The 18,702-nt window shown below is 44.5% G+C and overlaps 1 protein-coding gene and 1 long non-coding RNA gene across 7 annotated transcripts in view; one reads left to right on the forward strand and one right to left on the reverse strand.

Annotated features, from left to right (window-relative positions):
* SLC24A3 (solute carrier family 24 member 3) overlaps positions 1-18,702 on the reverse strand; it is a 540,914-nt gene that overhangs the window by 468,932 nt on the left and 53,280 nt on the right. The window lies entirely within an intron of this gene.
* Positions 17,768-18,702, forward strand: part of LOC143684160 (uncharacterized) — a 34,052-nt gene continuing 33,117 nt past the window's right edge. The window contains exon 1 of the long non-coding RNA XR_013175882.1: positions 17,768-17,874. This is a non-coding gene — a long non-coding RNA (uncharacterized LOC143684160). The remainder of the gene's footprint in view (positions 17,875-18,702) is intronic.

An 18,702-nucleotide genomic window follows, 5' to 3' on the forward strand; every position in this document is an offset into this window, starting at 1 on the left:
TTGGACAAGTTGAATGTGAGTATCTATGCAGCATCAAAAGGGGGTTCCACTGCGTGAATGTGGGTAAGACACCTCAGGAAAGATGAGCAAGCCGTGTAAAACATTAGGAGAGTCAGAAGCAAGCAGAGAAGAGCAGGGGACATATGTTTGGATGGGTTCTCCCAGAGAGGACAAAAGAGAAGGGGAAGAGGAAATCTTGGAGAACCCCACAATCCTTTAGAGAGAAGCATAGTAAGAGAATTCAGCAAAGGATCACGGGAGGGAGGAAAAGAACAAGGGAAAGGCAAGCAGAAAGAGAATGTTAAGTAAACATAGCCAACAATCCTCACCACTGCGGACAAACCAGGTAAGGCAAAGGTAGAAAAACGATGGCTAGAACGGGACGTCAGGGGTTACTAGGAGGTGGAGAAGGCAAGCAAAGATGGATCATTAAGAGGCTTGGCACTAAAGAAAGATGTGACATGAGACTATGTTTGCCTCTGGGTGTCCAGAGTTGCTGTAGTCAGAACAATAATCTAAATAGGAGACAGGGGCCTTATTCATGGATCCAATGGCCTTTACCAAAAGCTACAGGATGCAGGAGAGACTGTGAGGGAAGATGCCCAGCCACAGTGGCGTGCGTTCTGAAATGGCACATGAAAAGCCGATGGTCATCACACCCATTCCTCCATTTCTATGGTGATTTGCAGTTTCCCAAATGATTTCACTTCCATAAATGAATCTGGTCCTCACCACACTGCTTGGAAAAGAAATGGAAATGTGGGCATTATCTGCTTTGTCCACTGTGGTCTCTCTGAAGCCTAATCACTTGCCGGCTCAGGGCAGGTTCTCAGCACCTTGATTTACATGTCAAAAGAATTCCTGCTGCTTTCTCTGCGGGCGGGCGGCGCTCCCGCTGCCATCCAGCCCTCCTCTCCCTCTTTCTCCGCGGGCGGGCGGCGCTCCCGCCGCCATCCAGCCCTCCTCTCCCTCTTTCTCCGCGGGCGGGCGGCGCTCCCGCCGCCATCCAGCCCTCCTCTCCCTCTTTCTCCGCGGGCGGGCGGCGCTCCCGCCGCCATCCAGCCCTCCTCTCCCTCTTTCTCCACCAGCGGCGCTCCCACCACCATCTTGCCCTTCCCTTTCTGCTCCTGCTCCGGCGGCTCTCCAACCACCACCGTGCCCTCTTCCGCCTTCACCGGCTCCTCCGCCACCGTCCTCGACAGCCTTGCCACCCTCACCTTTCCTCCTCCAGAACAGCTACTAGGGGAGTAGAAACAATACTGAACAGCTCCCAGAGCCACGACAGAGATAAAAAAGACAGCGTACCCCATCCTGGAATGGCTGACTGTCTGGGAGAACCAACTCCGGTGAGATCGCCGAGGGGCGCAGGCTTTCCCGGGCAGGACAGCAAGCGGCTGGAGTCCCTCCCTTCCTCCTTCCCAGGCCAGCTGGCAGAATTGGGCAGGTGGTCCCCTCAAGCCGTGGCGGCTGGCGCCCCCACCACGCGAGGCCCCCAGCACCAACTGAGAGAATTGGATTGGAAATCCCCAGACCGCGGAGAACAGTGACGGGGGGGTCACTCCCAAACACGTGACTCCCCGGTCCGGCTGGAAACGGTGCACTCTCCCGGGCTGCGGCGGCTGGCGCCCTACCGCCACGCTTGGCGCCCCGGGCCGACTAGGAAATTTGGTTGGGCGCTCTCCCGGGCTGCGGCGGTCAGCGACCCTCCCCGCGTTCGGACGCCCGGGCCAGCTGGCACTCTTGCAAGCCGCTTCGGCTGGCGAACCTGCCCCACGGCGAGAGTTATCCAAAGTTAAAGGACCCACAGCACCTTTTACTGGTGGAACCCGCAGACAAACGTGGGCCATGAGTGCCACCTACTGGGCAGGATAAGAAAAAAAGAACCCAGAGATTTCACAGAAAAATCTTTCAACCTGTTGGGTCCAACACCCAGGGAAATCTGACTAAATGCTCAGACGCCAGCAGAAGATAACGGATCACGCTCAGAAAATTGAAAATATGGCCCAGTCAAAGGAACAAACCAATAGCTCAAATGAGATACAGGAGCTGAAACAAGTAATGCTGAATATACGAACAGAAATGGAAAACCTCTTCAAAAACGAAATCCATAAATTGAGGGAGGACATGAAGAAGACATAGGCTGAACAAAAAGAAGAAATAGAAAAACTGAAAAAACAAATCACAGAACTTATGGAAGTGAAGGATAAAGTAGAAAAGATGGAAAAAACAATGGATACCTACAATGATAGATGTAAAGAGACAGAAGATAGAATTAGTGATTTGGAGGATGGAACATCTGAATTCCAAAAAGAAACAGAAACTATCAGGAAAAGAATGGAAAAATTTGAACAGGGTATCAGGGAACTGAATGACAATATGAAGCGCACAAATATACGTGTGGTGGGTGTCCCAGAAGGAGAAGAGAAGGGAAAAGGAGGAGAAAAACTAATGGAAGAAATTTTCACTGAAAATTTCCCAACTCTTATGAAAGACCTAAATTTGCAGATTCAAGAAGTGCAGCGCACCCCAAAGAGATTAGACCCAAATAGGCGTTCTCCAAGACACTTACTAGTTAGAATATCACAGGTCAAAGAGAAAGAGAGGATCTTGAAAGCAGCAACAGAAAAACAATCCATCACATACAAGGGAAGCCCAATAAGACTATGTGTAGATTTCTCAGCAGAAACCATGGAAGCCAGAGGACAGTGGGATGATATATTTAAATTACTAAAAGAGAAAAACTGCCAACCAAGACTCCTATATCCAGCAAAATTGTCCTTCAAAAATGAGGGAGAAATTAAAACATTCTCAGACAAAAAGTCACTGAGAGAATTTGTGACCAAGAGACCAGCCCTGCAAGAAATACTAAAGGGAGCACTAGAGTCAGATACGAAAAGACAGAAGAGAGAGGTATGGAGAAGAGTGTAGAAAGAAGGAAAGTCAGATATGATATATATAACACAAAAGGCAAAATGATAGAGGAAAATATTATCCAAACAGTAATAACACTAAATATTAATGCATTGAATTCCCAAATCAAAAGACAAGACGGGCAGAATGGATTAAAAAACAGGATCCTTCTATATGCTGTCTACAAGAAACACATCTTAGACCCAAAGATAAACATAGGTTGAAAGTGAAAGGTTGGGAAAAGATATTTCATGCAAATAACAACCAGAAAAGAGCAGGAGTGGCTATACTAATATCCAACAAATTAGACTTCAAATGTAAAACAGTTAAAAGAGACAAAGAAGGACACTATATACTAATAAAAGGAACAATTAAACAAGAAGACATAACAATCATAAATATTTATGCACCGAACCAGAATGCCCCAAAATACGTGAGGAATACACTGCAAACACTGAAAAGGGAAATAGACTCATATACCATAATAGATGGAGACTTCAATTCACCACTCTCATCAATGGACAGAACATCTAGACAGAGGATCAATAAAGAAATAGAGAATCTGAATATGACTATAAATGAGCTAGACTTAACAGACATTTATAGGACATTCCATCCCACAACAGCAGGATACACCTTTTTCTCAAGTGCTCATGGATCATTCTCAAAGATAGACCATATGCTGGGTCACAAAGCAAGTCTTAACAAATTTAAAAAGATTGAAATCATACACAACACTTTCTTGGATCAAAAAGGAATGAAGTTGGAATTCAGTAATAGGCGGAGTGCCAGAAAATTTACACATACGTGGAGGCTCAACAACACACTCTTAAACAACGAGTGGGTCAAAGAAGAAATTGCAAGAGAAATTAGTAAATACGTCGAGACGAATGAAAATGAAAACACAACATATCAAAACCTATGGGACGCAGCAAAGGCAGTGCTAAGAGGGAAATTTATTGCCCTAAATGCCTATATCAGAAAAGAAGAAAAGGCAAAAATGCAGGAATTAACTATCCACTTGGAAGAACTGGAGAAAGAACAGCAAACTAATCCCAAAGCAAGCAAAAGGAAAGAAATAACAAAGATCAGAGCAGAAATAAATGAAATTGAAAACATGAAAACAATAGAGAAAATCAATAAGACCAGAAGTTGGTTCTATGAGAAAATCAATAAGATTGATGGGCCCTTACCAAGACTGACAAAAAGAAGAAGAGAGAGGATGCAAATAAATAAGATCAGAAATGAAAGAGGAGACATAACCACTGACGTCACAGAAATAAAGGAGGTAATAACAGGATACTATGAACAACTTTACGCTAATAAATACAACAATTTAGATGAAATGGACGGGTTCCTGGAAAGACATGAACAACCAACTTTGACTCAAGAAGAAATAGATGACCTCAACAAACCAATCACAAGTAAAGAAATTGAATTAGTCATTCAAAAGCTTCCTAAAAAGAAAAGCCCAGGACCAGACGGCTTCACATGTGAATTCTATCAAACATTCCAGAAAGAATTAGTACCAACTCTCCTCAAGCTCTTCAAAAAAATCGAAGTGGAGGGAAAACTACCTAATTCATTCTATGAAGCCAACATCACCCTCATACCAAAACCAGGCAAAGATATTACAAAAAAAGAAAACTACAGACCAATCTCTCTAATGAATACAGATGCAAAAATCCTCAATAAAATTCTAGCAAATCGTATCCAACAATACATTAAAAGAATTATACATCATGATCAAGTAGGATTCATCCCAGGTATGCAAGGATGGTTCAACATAAGAAAATCAATTAATGTAATACACCATATCAACAAATCAAAGCAGAAAAATCACATGATCATCTCAATTGATGCAGAGAAGGCATCTGACAAGATTCAACATCCTTTCCTGTTGAAAACACTTCAAAAGATAGGAATACAAGGGAACTTCCTTAAAATGATAGAGGGAATATATGAAAAACCCACAGCTAATATCATCCTCAATGGGGAAAAATTGAAAACTTTCCCCCTAAGATCAGGAACAAGACAAGGATGTCCACTATCACCACTATTATTCAACATTGTGTTGGAGGTTCTAGCCAGAGCAATTAGACAAGAAAAAGAAATACAAGGCATCAAAATCGGAAAGGAAGAAGTAAAACTATCACTGTTGGCAGACGATATGATACTATACGTCGAAAACCCGGAAAAATACACAACAAAACTACTAGAGCTAATAAATGAGTACAGCAAAGTAGCAGGTTACAAGATCAACATTCAAAAATCTGTAGCATTTCTATACACTAGCAATGAACAAGCTGAGGGGGAAATCAAGAAATGAATCCCATTTACAATTGCAACTAAAAGAATAAAATACCTAGGAATAAATTTAACTAAAGAGACAAAAAACCTATATGAAGAAAACTACAAAAAACTGCTAAAAGAAATCACAGAAGACCTAAATAGATGGAAGGGCATACCGTGTTCATGGATTGGAAGACTAAATATAGTTAAGATGTCAATCCTACCTAAATTGATCTAAAGATTCAACGCAATACCAATCAAAATCCCAACAACTTATTTTTCAGAAACAGAAAAACCAATAAGCAAATTTATCTGGAAGGGCAGGGTGCCCCAAATTGCTAAAAACATCTTGAGGAAAAAAAAACGAAGCTGGAGGTCTTGCGCTGCCTGACTTTAAGGCATATTATGAAGCCACAGTGGTCAAAACAGCATGGTATTGGCATAAAGATAGATATATCGACCAATGGAATCGAATAGAGTACTCAGATATAGACCCTCTCATCTATGGACATTTGATCTTTGATAAGGCAGTCAAGTCAACTCACCTGGGACAGAACAGTCTCTTCAATAAATGGTGCCTAGAGAACTGGATATCCGTATGCAAAAGAATGAAAGAAGACCCATATCTCACACCCTATACAAAAGTTAACTCAAAATGGATCAAAGATCTAAACATTAGGTCTAAGACCATAAAACAGTTAGAGGAAAATGTTGGGAGATATCTTATGAAACCTACAATTGGAGGCGGTTTTATGGACCTTAAACCTAAAGCAAGAGCACTGAAGAAGGAAATAAATAAATGGGAGCTCCTCAAAATTAAACACTTTTGTGCATCAAAGAACTTCATCAAGAAAGTAGAAATACAGCCTACACAATGGGAGATAATATTTGGAAATGACATATCAGATAAAGATCTAGTATCCAGAATTTATAAAGAGATTGTTCAACTCAACAACAAAAAGACAGCCAACCCAATTACAAAATGGGAAAAAGACTTGAACAGATACCTCTCAGAGGAGGATATACAAATGGCCAAAAGGCACATGAAGAGATGCTCAATGTCCCTGGCCATTAGAGAAATGCAAATCAAAACCACAATGAGATATCATCTCACACCCACCAGAATGGCCATTATCAACAAAACAGAATATGACAAATGCTGGAGAGGATGCGGTGAAAGAGGCACACTTATCCACTGTTGGTGGGAATGTCAAATGGTGCAACCACTGTGAAAGGCAGTTTGGCGGTTCCTCAAAAAGCTGAATATAGAATTGCCATATGACCCAGCAATACCATTGCTGGGTATCTACTCAAAGGACTTAAGGGCAAAGACACAAACGGACATTTGCACACCAATGTTTATAGCAGCGTTATTTACAATTGCAAAGAGATGGAAACAGCCAAAATGTCCATCAACAGCAGAATGGCTAAACAAACTGTGGTATATACATACGATGGAATATTATGCAGCTTTAAAACAGGATAAACTTATGAAGCATGTAATAACATGGATGGACCTAGAGAACATTATGCTGAGTGAGTCCAGCCAAAAACTAAAGGACAAATACTGTTTGGTCTCACTGATGTGAACGGACATTCGAGAATAAACTTGGAATATGTCATTGGTAACAGAGTCCAGCAGGAGTTAGAAACAGGGTAAGATAATGGGTAATTGGAGCTGAAGGGATACAGACTGTGCAACAGGACTAGATACAAAAACTCAAAAATGGACAGCACAATAATACCTAATTGTAAAGTAATCATGTTAAAACACTGAATGAAGCTGCATCTGAGCTATAGGTTTTTTGTTTGTTTGTTTGTTTGTTTTTTACTATTATTATTACTTTTATTTCTTTTCTCTATATTAACATTCTATATCTTTTTCTGTTGTGTTGCTAGTTCTTCTAAACCGATGCAAATATACTAAGAAACGATGATCATGCATCTATGTGATGATGTTAAGAATTACTGATTGCATATGTAGAATGGTATGATTTCTAAATGTTGGGTTAATTTCTTTTTTTCCATTAATTAATAAAAAAAAAAAAAAGAATTACTGCTGCTTTACGGAAGGATAAACCAGGACTCCCAGAAGTTCCTGGAGATTGCGATGTTTGTGGACAGCTCACCTCAGTCAACAGGCCCTGAGCTCCTCCTCAGCAAATGTGGACCCTGCTCCCAGATGTATAATTATCCACATATCTAATTACAACCAATGCCTACTGGTCAGGACAGCTCCTGGGTTTTTTTTCTCAAGGAAAAAAATGTAGACTGTGGAGTCTGTCTAAAATAAACAATAATTTTAAACTCTGAAATACAAACAACTGCATGGTATCCACATGTCAGTTTAGCCAAAACTGTGAGATAAATTCAAGGTTAATGCAAGCAGTTGTGTAATTTGGTTAACACAAATGGTTAATTTTTATGATTAAAAATGGTAACAAGCAGTGAAAAATAATGTGCAAACTAATGAAGAAACAACGTCAGTGGCCTTAAAATCCAAAAATCAGTCCTAAACTGTGAGTATAACACCATACTATTGTAAAGGATCTAAGTGTGGAGGCGTGAAAAACATCCCTTTAACAGGGTGGGCTGTCCCAGAAACTTCGCCTGAAACAAGGATTCAAGTGCAAGTACTTTATCTAGGAGGGGATCCCAGGAAGCAGCAGCAGGAGAATAAAGAAGTGGGACAGGGAAGAGGAGCCAACCAAGACAGGGTGTGTTTCAAGCCAATCGTTGCCAAAATAGGCAACTGGAGCTTGATCACTCTGGGGAGTCATGGGGGTGAGTGAGGACATGCGTCTCAGAAACCTAAGGTGTGAGAGAGCTGGGAAGTTATCCACTTCTACCTGGTCTGCTGTTGGCTGGCTGTTCCCAGGGGTTCTAATTCCCCAGCCCATCCAACCTGTGTCTAAGGTGGGCTCTAGCGGCCCAGAAAAGAGCTTGGGCAATGAGATACAGATGCCAGAAGCTGGGCTCGGCCAGGGCACTGAAGAGGTAAAGGTGGCATGATGTGGGCAGGGCACCACCGCATCTGCCACCCCTCATGAAACCCCAAGGTAGAGTTTTGCTAATGGGCTAAGAGATCCACCATTTGACTCTTCACATAGCTTGGTTCGAAGAAAAGCACTCTGTGGTACTGCAATCCCAATGTTCAGGGAGCCCCCAAGGATTTGCAAGGAAAGAAGCCACAGTGCCCCTTCCAATGGCTTCCAAAGCTCCTCAAGCCAAGTTTCCATGGTTCTCTTATTCTGAGAGAAAAGCTGATACCAATTAAGAGGCAGAAAAATAAAACCAGCTATTGTAGCAGAAAATTAGAGGATTTTTTTACATAGTGATTCAGTATCTTCAGGAATTAGATACTATTAAAACAGCACCTCTAAAAGCCTCATAAAAAATATATTTTATCTCAACAAAAATATATTTGAACACTGACCACTGATATAACATGCAGAGACCAGAGTCTGAAAAGTAACAATGAAGAAAGCAGTGCATTGCATTCACTTCCTTCCCAACGAGAACCAAGTATGGTATTATACCCCGTGTCGTTTGTTCTCAAAAAATTCCAGGTGAGATAGGGAAATGCAGTTGGTTCTAGGGTCAACTTACCCTTGGAATATATATGTCAGAGTAGAATTAATTTGCCTAGGATCAGAGCCAATCCCAGGCCACCTCCACTATCAGGTATTAGTAACTCTAGCTTCCATTTATTGAGTGCTTATTGTATGCAAAGAACTTTCTATTCTTCACCATGTTTCATCTTCCTAAAAGTCCTATATAGAGTCATCAGTTCCACTTGCAAATAAGGAAACTGAAGCACAGAGAGGTTAATTAACTTCACCAAGCTCACACAGTGTGCAAGCAGCAGAATGGGGGTTCAAACCCAGATCAGATAACTTCAAAGGCCAAATTCTTGGTAGATCCCTAAAAAGAATGAACTCAATCTTAGAAACATTACTCAGCTATAGTGTGGTAGATTGACAATGCATCTTGTACCTTAAAATAGATCAAGAGTGAAGACACGGTCTCACTGGACCTATTTCAAAGAAAGCTGTTTCCCCAGACATAATTGGGAAAAGCCATGAGACATGAGCAATACCCTGCAAAATCGTCATACGTGAGAGAATAACATGGTCCTAAAAACCCACTTCATACTTAGTGCTCTGCTAAGTGTTAACTTCCTAGACATGAAATCAGTCCCATTGGTCATGGACATGGAGTTTTGTCTTCTTGTATTTAGGGAGGAGGTGAGAGGGTATGTGGTCAGGGAGGTTTGAGAGACAGGGAGAGCAAAGGGTCTTTGGAGAGGGGGCCCGTCTTGGTGTCCTCCCTGCTCTCATCTCTCCCACTTCATCAGACTTCTCTGCTTCAGCAAAGACACCGCTCCATGAGGTTGCACTTGAGCAATGTCAACAAAAACACTTGGCCCCCATCCACTGCATTCTTGGCTCCTTGTCTCCCAGGCCCTGGAAGTTGCATGTTGGCCTAATTAGTTAGGGGAGGGGTCAGAGGGAGGAGAGGGGAGGCAGCAGGTTCACATGACACATGTCACAGCAGAGGCAGCCTAGAGGTCTACAGGCTCCAAAAGCGGGGCTGGAACAGCCAATGGGAGAGCGCATGGTGTCTGCTGAGGGGAGGAGGCCCAGCTCCCAGCCCCATGCACTCAGGGAGGAAAGAAAGTGGAGGCCAGCTGCCAAGTTTCCATTACAGAGCTGTGTGCTCACCATCTCCCCTGCGTTCCCTCCCCTCGTCTTAGGGGCTTGGAGAGCCCAAGGATTTCTGATACCAGGAATGGATTTCCTTGGGTGTCCTTGACTAACAGCCCCAGCTCTCAGCCTTCACTTTGAGGCTAAGATACTCTCTCCTGTGTGCAACCCTGTCTCAAGGAGCTTCCAACCCTTTCCAAATATGGGGCCCAGCCCAGCAGAGAGGTGCGGTCCTCTACTTGGCAACAGAGAGGATTAAATTCTTCAACCACCTGTGCAGTCACCACCCTTATCTTTTATGCTCTCACCTGTGTGAAGGACCTTTTGTGCACCATCTCACTTCATCCCTGTAGCAGCCTGCAAGACAGGTGCACTGAGTCCGTTTTGTGGATGGTGCTGATGGGGTTAAGAGGTTGGGCAGGGACTCAAGCCCAGATCTGACCTCCAAGCCCAGGTTTGCATCTACCTTGCCCCTGGGAGCTGGGGGAGCCCAGGGGAAGCTTTGGCAAGGCACATGAACTGGAATACTGCTTTTTATGCTCTCCTTTTAAAAAAAGTGGGATGGCCAGAACCCCGATTCTGAAACACCCAGAGAACCCCCACTGATGAGGAAACTGAGTTTGGAGTGGCTAAGACAACATTCAGGAATGTCCAGAAAATTCGGTTAACGGCACAAGAAACGGAGCCCACGGCGGCAATGACTGGACCCTGCCGTTCCGGGGCTGGAGCAGAGCTTCTGGCCCAGGCTATAAATACCCCTCCCTGCCGTTTACACAGCTGGCTCCACTCTGCACACTGGGGCCTTCACCCGGGGTCGGAGGTAGGCTTGCATAAGCTGCAAGACGCGCCCTACAGGCTGCAGGGAGCAGGGGTGAAGCAGTCCCCAATAGTCGGCAGCACCTCCAAGGGGCGGTTCCTGACCCCAACCCCCCAGAATCTCACAAGGGCGAGCTGGTGATCCTCCCCCCTCAGGGGGTGCAAGAGGGGGAGAGATGGATCCCCTGGCTTTATAAGTGTGGACTTTTCAGATGGGTCTCCCAACTGCAAGTTTCCCTCTGCATTTTTATTAGTCCTTGGAAAGGAGCACAAATCACAGAGGTCTGTGCCCACCATAAGAAGCTCTCCCAACCCACCGGGATGGCAAACAGTCAGAGTCTAAAGGAACTGCGCCCTGGTTCCCTCCACTGCCCCAAACCTCCAGAGCAGGCAAGGTGCGGGGAAGACAGCCGGAAGAATCTCTGAGCTGCAGGAAGCAGTGGGTTCCAGGTCAAACTTCTCTTCTTTACACGTTCACCCACCATGTAAAGTGGTGAGGGGAACTGACAAACCTGCTTCTTGGGGTCAAGTTCTCCCCAAACCCCCACCCTCCACCCTCTCCTGTACCCAATTACAGGTCAAGCAATGTCAAGTAGCAGCCTTCAGACCACATTCAAACATTTTCCCTGTATCAAGGCACTACATCGCCAATCCAAGTTGAAGTTTCTCAGTCCTTCAGATGGGCCCCCCTTTCATTCAGAGCAGAGGATGGGAGAAACATGCCCTGGCCAAATTCTGGACTGCTGCAGGATACTTCCACAGGACTCCCTGTCCCTGGGGTCCCCGGTCCTTGGGGCCTCCTAACTTGGGGTCTCCTGTCCTCTGGCTTCCTGTTCTCAGGCTCTTGTCCTTGGGATATCCCATCCTCGAGGCCCCCTGTTCTCAGGCTTCTCGTCCTCAGGATTCTCTGTCTTGGGGGTCCTTGTGCTCTGAGGGCTCCCTACTCAGACTGGTGGAAGATGAGAGCACACGTTTCTCCTGAGGGCTGGTCAGAATGCAGCTGGATGAGCAAGGATGACCTTGAGAACAAAAGATTAGCCAGAACACAACTTCCAAGGGCATGAGCCAAGAGCCAAAACCGGTCCCAAATGCAGATTCTGCCACGGTTGTTGGGAGAAATGAGGCTGGTCTGATTATCAACTCAAAGGCAAAGGTGGGGAACCCCGTACTGGTCCCAACATAGCTCCCTGCTGCTCCCAGAGCAGATGGTCATTCTCCAGGCAGCCTTCCCTCTTCCCCTGTGAGCTACCCCTCATTGCTGGCACCCTTAGCACCCACGTCCCCTTCAGGGTACACCACAGATTGGAGCAAAAAATAAAACACGTCTGGAATTATCAATTGCTTCTCTCTCCTACCCCATCACTACCACCACCAAGTTGTAAGCTCCAGGAAACCACGCCAGTCTGTTTTTCTCATCAGTGTCCTCACCTGCAAGTAGGTGAATGCCAAATAGCCACTGGTTAAATGGATGGATAGATGGAAGGATGGACAGATGGATAGACATATACACTCCTTCATGGATGATAGTCATTCTTTGTGAGCCAGTTCCCATGAAATGCATCCCATCTTATCTTGATGATGTCTGCTTCCCCAAACTACTTCACACTTTTGCACAGCAGCTCTCTGGTCTTCCCAGTTCCATCTTGCCATTCAAAATCCCTCCATACACCTTCCTAACACCCTTCCATGGCAGTCCTGTATGGAGGCTTTAGAAAACCAAATCCCTGCAGCCTGGTTTCAGGTCATTCTGTTTCTGGGAATATCCCCATCTTTCTTCATTGACCTATTAAATAAAGTAAATGTGTTTATTCTAATAAACTTCACTTTATTTTAATAACCTCTGAGTATCTTACAGACATCTCAGGGATCTGAGCTCAACTGTAAGACTATGAGACTGTTCTCAGGTTCTCTTTTCTCTGCCTTTGCTGCATCTCTCCTGCAGCCTCTTGGCCTCTTGATGTCTTTCCCGTATTTCAGAATTTGTAGTAGCTCCAATCTTAGGCCTCTTCATGGATGTCCCTCCCATCTGGCCCCACCTGGATAAGCACCCCTCTCCTAAGGGACTAGCATCCTCTCTCTCAATTTCTCTTTTATGGACACACATATGCCCAATCTGGGGCCTCTTCTCAAACATTCACATGCATGCATACCACTAGGGATCTTGCTAAAATGCATTTAGTCCAAATGGTCCTGGGGTGGGCTCTGAAATTCTGAATCTCTAGCATGTTCCCAGGGGCTGCAGTGCTGCTGGTCCCAGCCCCACTCTGAGTAAAGAGGCTCTTTTACACACGCTTAAACAAATGCAGGAATGAATGGAAGGATCTGAGTAGTAAGATGCAAACATGCTCCCCAGTTGGGCTGTGGTTCAGATAGGAAATGGCACGTCTCCCAGCCAATGCATTCTGCAGTAGCTCAAAGACTCTTAAGAAACTTCATTTGGGACAGAGGAGCCCGAATGGAATAGTGCCTTCAGAATTGAAATGGCAAGAATGGAAGCAAGGAGATGCTGCCATGACTGGTCGCAGGTTCCGTCCTCCAGGAGGAAGAGCATGGAGGAGAGAGAAACTTCTTCTCTTCGGGCCTGTAACTCCACAGACTACCAGTTAAACCCCACCAAGAACAGGTACCTGCCAGTTCTCACTGAATACAGCAGTCAGGAGAAATACTAAAACTGAGAGCCAGCTGCACCAAGGGAGGTGGGCCAGGCTGTCCTCAGGCGCACGGGCATCATCAGCCAATGCCCCACTTGCTCCCAGTATCCCCGCGTGCATGCCCAAGAGCAGGAAGCCCCCTGAACTCAAGCCCTGGGTTGGTGTCTGGGCAACTGGTGTCACAACAAAGGCAGCTTTCAAGGGTGGGTGGGGTAGTAGGAAGGGGGAAACGGGGAAGAAAAGCCAGAGGGGTGAGGGCGATGGCAACAGGTGCCCACATACAACTTGAGGCATGTAATGTGGGTTCCCAGCCCTGAAATTGAAATCACCTTTCAGATAGGGGCTAGTAGTTCAAGTGCTACTTGTCATACTCTCTGGGGCTTCTCTTCGGCCATCTGGCCCAATGTCAACCTGCCAAATTGCTTCAGAAAACTGCAAAGAGATACATTTGGTAGGTGGGTGGGAGAATGTGTCGGCAGTTATCTATTCCTCTCCGAGATCCTGAAATAATGTTTCCCAAGATCATTTTCTACATGTTAAAAGACTGAAAACCCCAAGGACCATTGTGATCAATCTAGATCTGCACCATCCAAAAGAACTCTGCAATGATGAAAATGTCCTATACTTGCACTGCCCAAAACAGTAGCCACCACCCCATACCTGATTGCTAGTACAACTGGGAAACTGAGTTTTTATGTTAACTTTCATGAATGGAAATGAAAATCTAGGTAGATACATGTGGTTAGTGCCTAGACTAAGCTTATCTCTTAAGTAGGATGCCCCTGTTCCTTGGTCATCAACCAAGGCAGAGCCCTACTCTGTCACCATGATGAGGGGGGCTAAGGGAAAGCAAAGGAAAGGCAATGACCTTAAACCCTCTGGGCCAGGTGGTAGAATGAGGTGCCTGAGGGCTCTATCGACCCACAGAAGCCTTGAACACCCAGCAAGCATTGGCAGAAAGATCTTTCTAAATGCTTCAGAAAACAGTTAAAGGATTGCAGTAAGAGGGCAAATGTTCAATCAGTAAAAAGATTACTTAAGAGCTGTAGGATCTCCTGACGCCTTGGCTGGCCCCTGCCCCATCCTCTCAAGTGCTCAGCCCACACTCTCAGTGCGGATCCTGGTTTCAGAGGAGCAAAGGAACACCCATGCACATGCTGGGAACATGTGGGTCTGGAACAATCTGGTGGTGGCCTGAGGGATCATTGTCCCAAGACTTGCCCTGCATTGAGAAGGCAGTTGAGAGAGCTCTCCTACAGAACCTGCAGTCAAGTTGTGCTGCCTGGAGCAAGGGACCGCTAGCTACAGGACATGCTGTGCAGTGCCTGGAACCATGAGGAAGCTGTTTCCTAGGGAAGAGGGGATGTGCGGGACTGTGTAAATGGGGGAGTCCCTATGTGCACGCCCCAGACATGAGGCATGTGCAGAAAGGTTCATGAAGGCCCCCACACTTGGGCCTGGAGTGTTCTCCAAGTGCATACGGACAAGTCCTGAGTAAGAGCACTGAGTACAGGTCAACCTGCAAATAATGGGAAAGGTGTTTTTTGTTTTTTTCTTTTTGGTCGGCTCCTGGCATTCAAGGAAAGCTCTGGCGTAGCTGGATACCAGGTTAAGGAACAGACATTTTAAAGTCTAAATTCTAGACATAACAAACTACCAAAATTTCCAGTTTCAATAAAAGATGACATGACATACAAAGCAACAGAACCTAAGTTGCCAGGCAAAGGAGAAGATAAAAGCATCAGACACCATCACTGAGAAGGACCAGATCTGGGGTATTTCTGACAAAGACTTTTAAAAATGGTCCTAAATATACTCAGAGAGCTAAAGGGAAACATGACCAAAGAACTGAGGGAAATCAGGAAAATAACAGATGAACACAAAGAGAATATCAATAGAGAAGCTCAATAAAATTGCATTAAAGGGCAGTGCAACAGTGGCTCAGTTGCAGAATTCTCGCCTACCATGCCAGAGACCCAGGTTCGATTCCCGCAGCCTACCCATGTCAAAAAAAAAAAATTGTCTTAAAAAAAGAGAATATCAATAGAGATGGCTATTATAAAGAGAAGCCAAACAGAGCTAAATACCACAACAAAAGAAATTTAAAGTTCCCCAGAGGTGTCCAAGAGCAGGTTGGAGCTGGAAGAAGAAAGAATCAACTTGAAGACAAAGCAACTGACGTCATTCAGTCAGAGGAGCAGAAGGAAGAAAATAAGAAGGAAGGTGAACAGAGCCTGGGGAGCCTGTGGGACACCATCAAAAATACCAATGTACACATTGCGGGGGTCCCAGAGAGAAAAGAGAGAAAGGGGCAAAGAGAACATTCAAAGAAATCACGACTGAAAACTTCCCAAATTTAACCAAAGGTAAGAACATTAAAATCCAAGATGCTCTATGAACTCCAAACCGGAGCAACCCGAAGAAACCCACACTGCTCCCTGTCAGAATCAAACTGGTGAATACAAAAGTACAGAGAGAATTCCAAAAGCCACAAGAGAAAAGCAACATGTCCCATAAAGGGAGACTCAGTAAAAAAAAAAATTGTGCCAATTTCTCACTGAAAACCACGGAGGCAAGAAGGCTATGGGAAGGCATTTTTAATATGCTGAAAGCAAAAAACTGCCATCAAGAATTCTGTATGGGTAAAACAGTCTTTCAAAAATGAGGGAGGAAGTAAGACATCTTCAGGTAAATAAAAGCTGAGAAACTTTGCCATGACTAGACTAGCCCTGAAAGCAATGCCAAGGAGAGTTCAAAGGAAGGGCACAAGACAAATGACTGAAGCCACATGTAGAAATAAAGATCTCCAGTAAAGATAAGGACATGGGTAAATATAAATACTGGTGCTATTGTATTTTTAATCTGTAACCTCCCCTTTACTTCTTATAGTATCTAAAACACAAATGCATAAAACGTAATGATAAATCAATGGTTTCAGACTCATGATGTATAAATATGCAATTTGTGACAAGAACTACACAAAGGTGTGGGATGGAGGAGCATAAAAGCACAGTTTATGTATGCTCTTAAAGTTGTTAAGTTGGTATCAAAGCGAACAAGATTGTTATAGATTTAGAATGTTAAATTTAAGCCCCTTGGTAATTACAAAGAAAATACTAGAGAATATGCAAACTCATAGAGACAGAACGTCCTATACAGGTTACCAGGAGTGGGGAGCTGGGGCAATGGGGAGCTAATGGAAAATGAGCGTAGGGTTTCTCTTTGGGATGAAAGGAAAGTTCTAGCAATGAATGGTGGTGAGGGTCCTGTAACACTGTGATTGTGATCAATTCTACCAAACGGTGTGCTTGGGAGGGGTTGGGATGGAGAAAGTTTATGTTGTACATATGTTACCACAATTTAAAGAAAAAGAAAGAGAAACAGAACAACAGAAAAAGAAAGCAATAATGGCAAATAACTTCAATGCTTGATACTGGAAGGGATCTAAGAATGGAGGAGAAAAGACTCAAAATAACATTAATGGGATAAGAAAAAAATGGAAGATAAAACATAAACTTGACATCAATATTAAACTTCTTGAACTTGATAACTGCACTTAAGGTTATAACATAAGCAAATGTCCTGGTTCACAGGAAATGTACATGGAAGTATTATGCATTCAAGGAATATGATGTGCACAACCAGCTCAGGAGTCCATAAAATAGTCTACAATTATCTGTTTTTTCCTCCCAGACTGCCTTGCCATTATAGAACAGGGCAAGAACTGAGCTTTTCTTAATTCTGGCCTTTTCTTAGTTCATGCCTAGAATAAAATATCACTAGGGAGTCAGACAGGGGGAAGAGAAACACAAAGCAATTTCTTCTTGTCTGAAATTCTGATTGAACACGTTTCTTCAAATGTTCCATGCATCAGGGCTCTTGGGGGTTAGAGAAGGAAGAGGGAGGGAAGGGGAGAAGAGAAATTACGTGAAAAGTGAGAAAGAACATTTCATCTGCTCATAAAGTAATGAGAACCCTGTTCTCAGTCATTCCACTATAGTTATAGTTATCCATGTATATTTTGTCTTTCCTGCATTAGATAACAAGCTTTTTGAAGGCAGCAGCAATTCTTTCTTATTAGCTCTCCGGGCCTTGCATAGAATTGAGGTTTAGTTCATCTCTACTGATGAATTAAAAATCTAACTACATCGAGACTCTGGTGCCTGTCCTCCAACCCCATCCTCACACCCAGCATCCCTTCTCCCTTTGAGTCAATCTCAAATTTTCATTTGGGGCGCCACGCCTACCCATTGCCCAGTCCACGTGGTCTAGATGGAAGCCCCACCCACCCATCCAAGAATGGAATCCACACTAAAGGCCTGGCCAATCAGAGCCCCACATCCTCCAGGCCACAATGATTGGTTCTCAGATGTGCCCCCAATCAGAACCAATCCAGTCAGTGTAGATTTTAGGTCACAAGCAGAGCTCCCAGGAGACTCCCAGTGGGCTTTGGAGGAGAGTCTGCGGGTTTAGAGTCCAAGACTGCAGCCAGCATACAGGTGAGCAGAGCCAAACCAAGAGGTGGAGAAAGCCCAGATCCTGATGACTTCCCATTTCAGCCCCTCGGTATCTGAAGCCAGCCTAATAATGACTTTTTCAATGACATGTTGCAATGTATTCCCTTTCTAGCCTAAGCCAGATTGAGCTGTCTTTTCTCTTAAGAGCAACTGAGAGACTCCTAGCTGATGCGCATGTCTACCTTTTTATCCCATCCCATGTAAAGTCTGGTGAAATTCACACTAGAAACTCAGGAGAGCTCTTCCCCAAACTGCCCTACCTTCAGCCTCACTGTGTTGAGTCCTTCATGGAATGTCCAAGCAGAGAGCTCAATCTTTTCTCCACATGAATGTCCCGTCTGCTGTGAACACAGAGCCTCTGGCAAGTCAAAGTAGTAAAGCTGCAAATACATTGGGACAACTACACAGGACTTAAGATGACAATGGGGCATAATAGGTTTACAGTCATGCCGCAAGGGGTGGTGTTTGGCCACTGACAATGGAGAGAGAGAGAGTCTCTGCATAGCCCAAAAAAATATCCTGCCAGCCTGGCCCAGCTGACAGCCAGAGGCTAGCCCCGTCAAACAGAAGCCTCAAGCGTCACTGTGACATTGCTTTAATGGTGCTTTAGAAGAGCAATGCCATTTTTGCAATGCTACGATGTGTCCTATATTGGGATCCCCAAAAGCTGAGCCTGAGCAAAGGCTTGGGTGCAAGTAGCTGATTCAGAGGGGACCTCAGGACGAAGGAGTGAGAGATATGGAGAAATAAGACCGGGAAAGGATATAAAGACAGATAAGGGTTGCTAGCAACAAAGGTACAATCCCATTA

The sequence above is a fragment of the Tamandua tetradactyla genome, chromosome 1 (genome assembly GCF_023851605.1).
Source record: "Tamandua tetradactyla isolate mTamTet1 chromosome 1, mTamTet1.pri, whole genome shotgun sequence".
In the NCBI taxonomy this organism is placed as follows: Eukaryota; Metazoa; Chordata; class Mammalia; order Pilosa; family Myrmecophagidae; genus Tamandua; species Tamandua tetradactyla.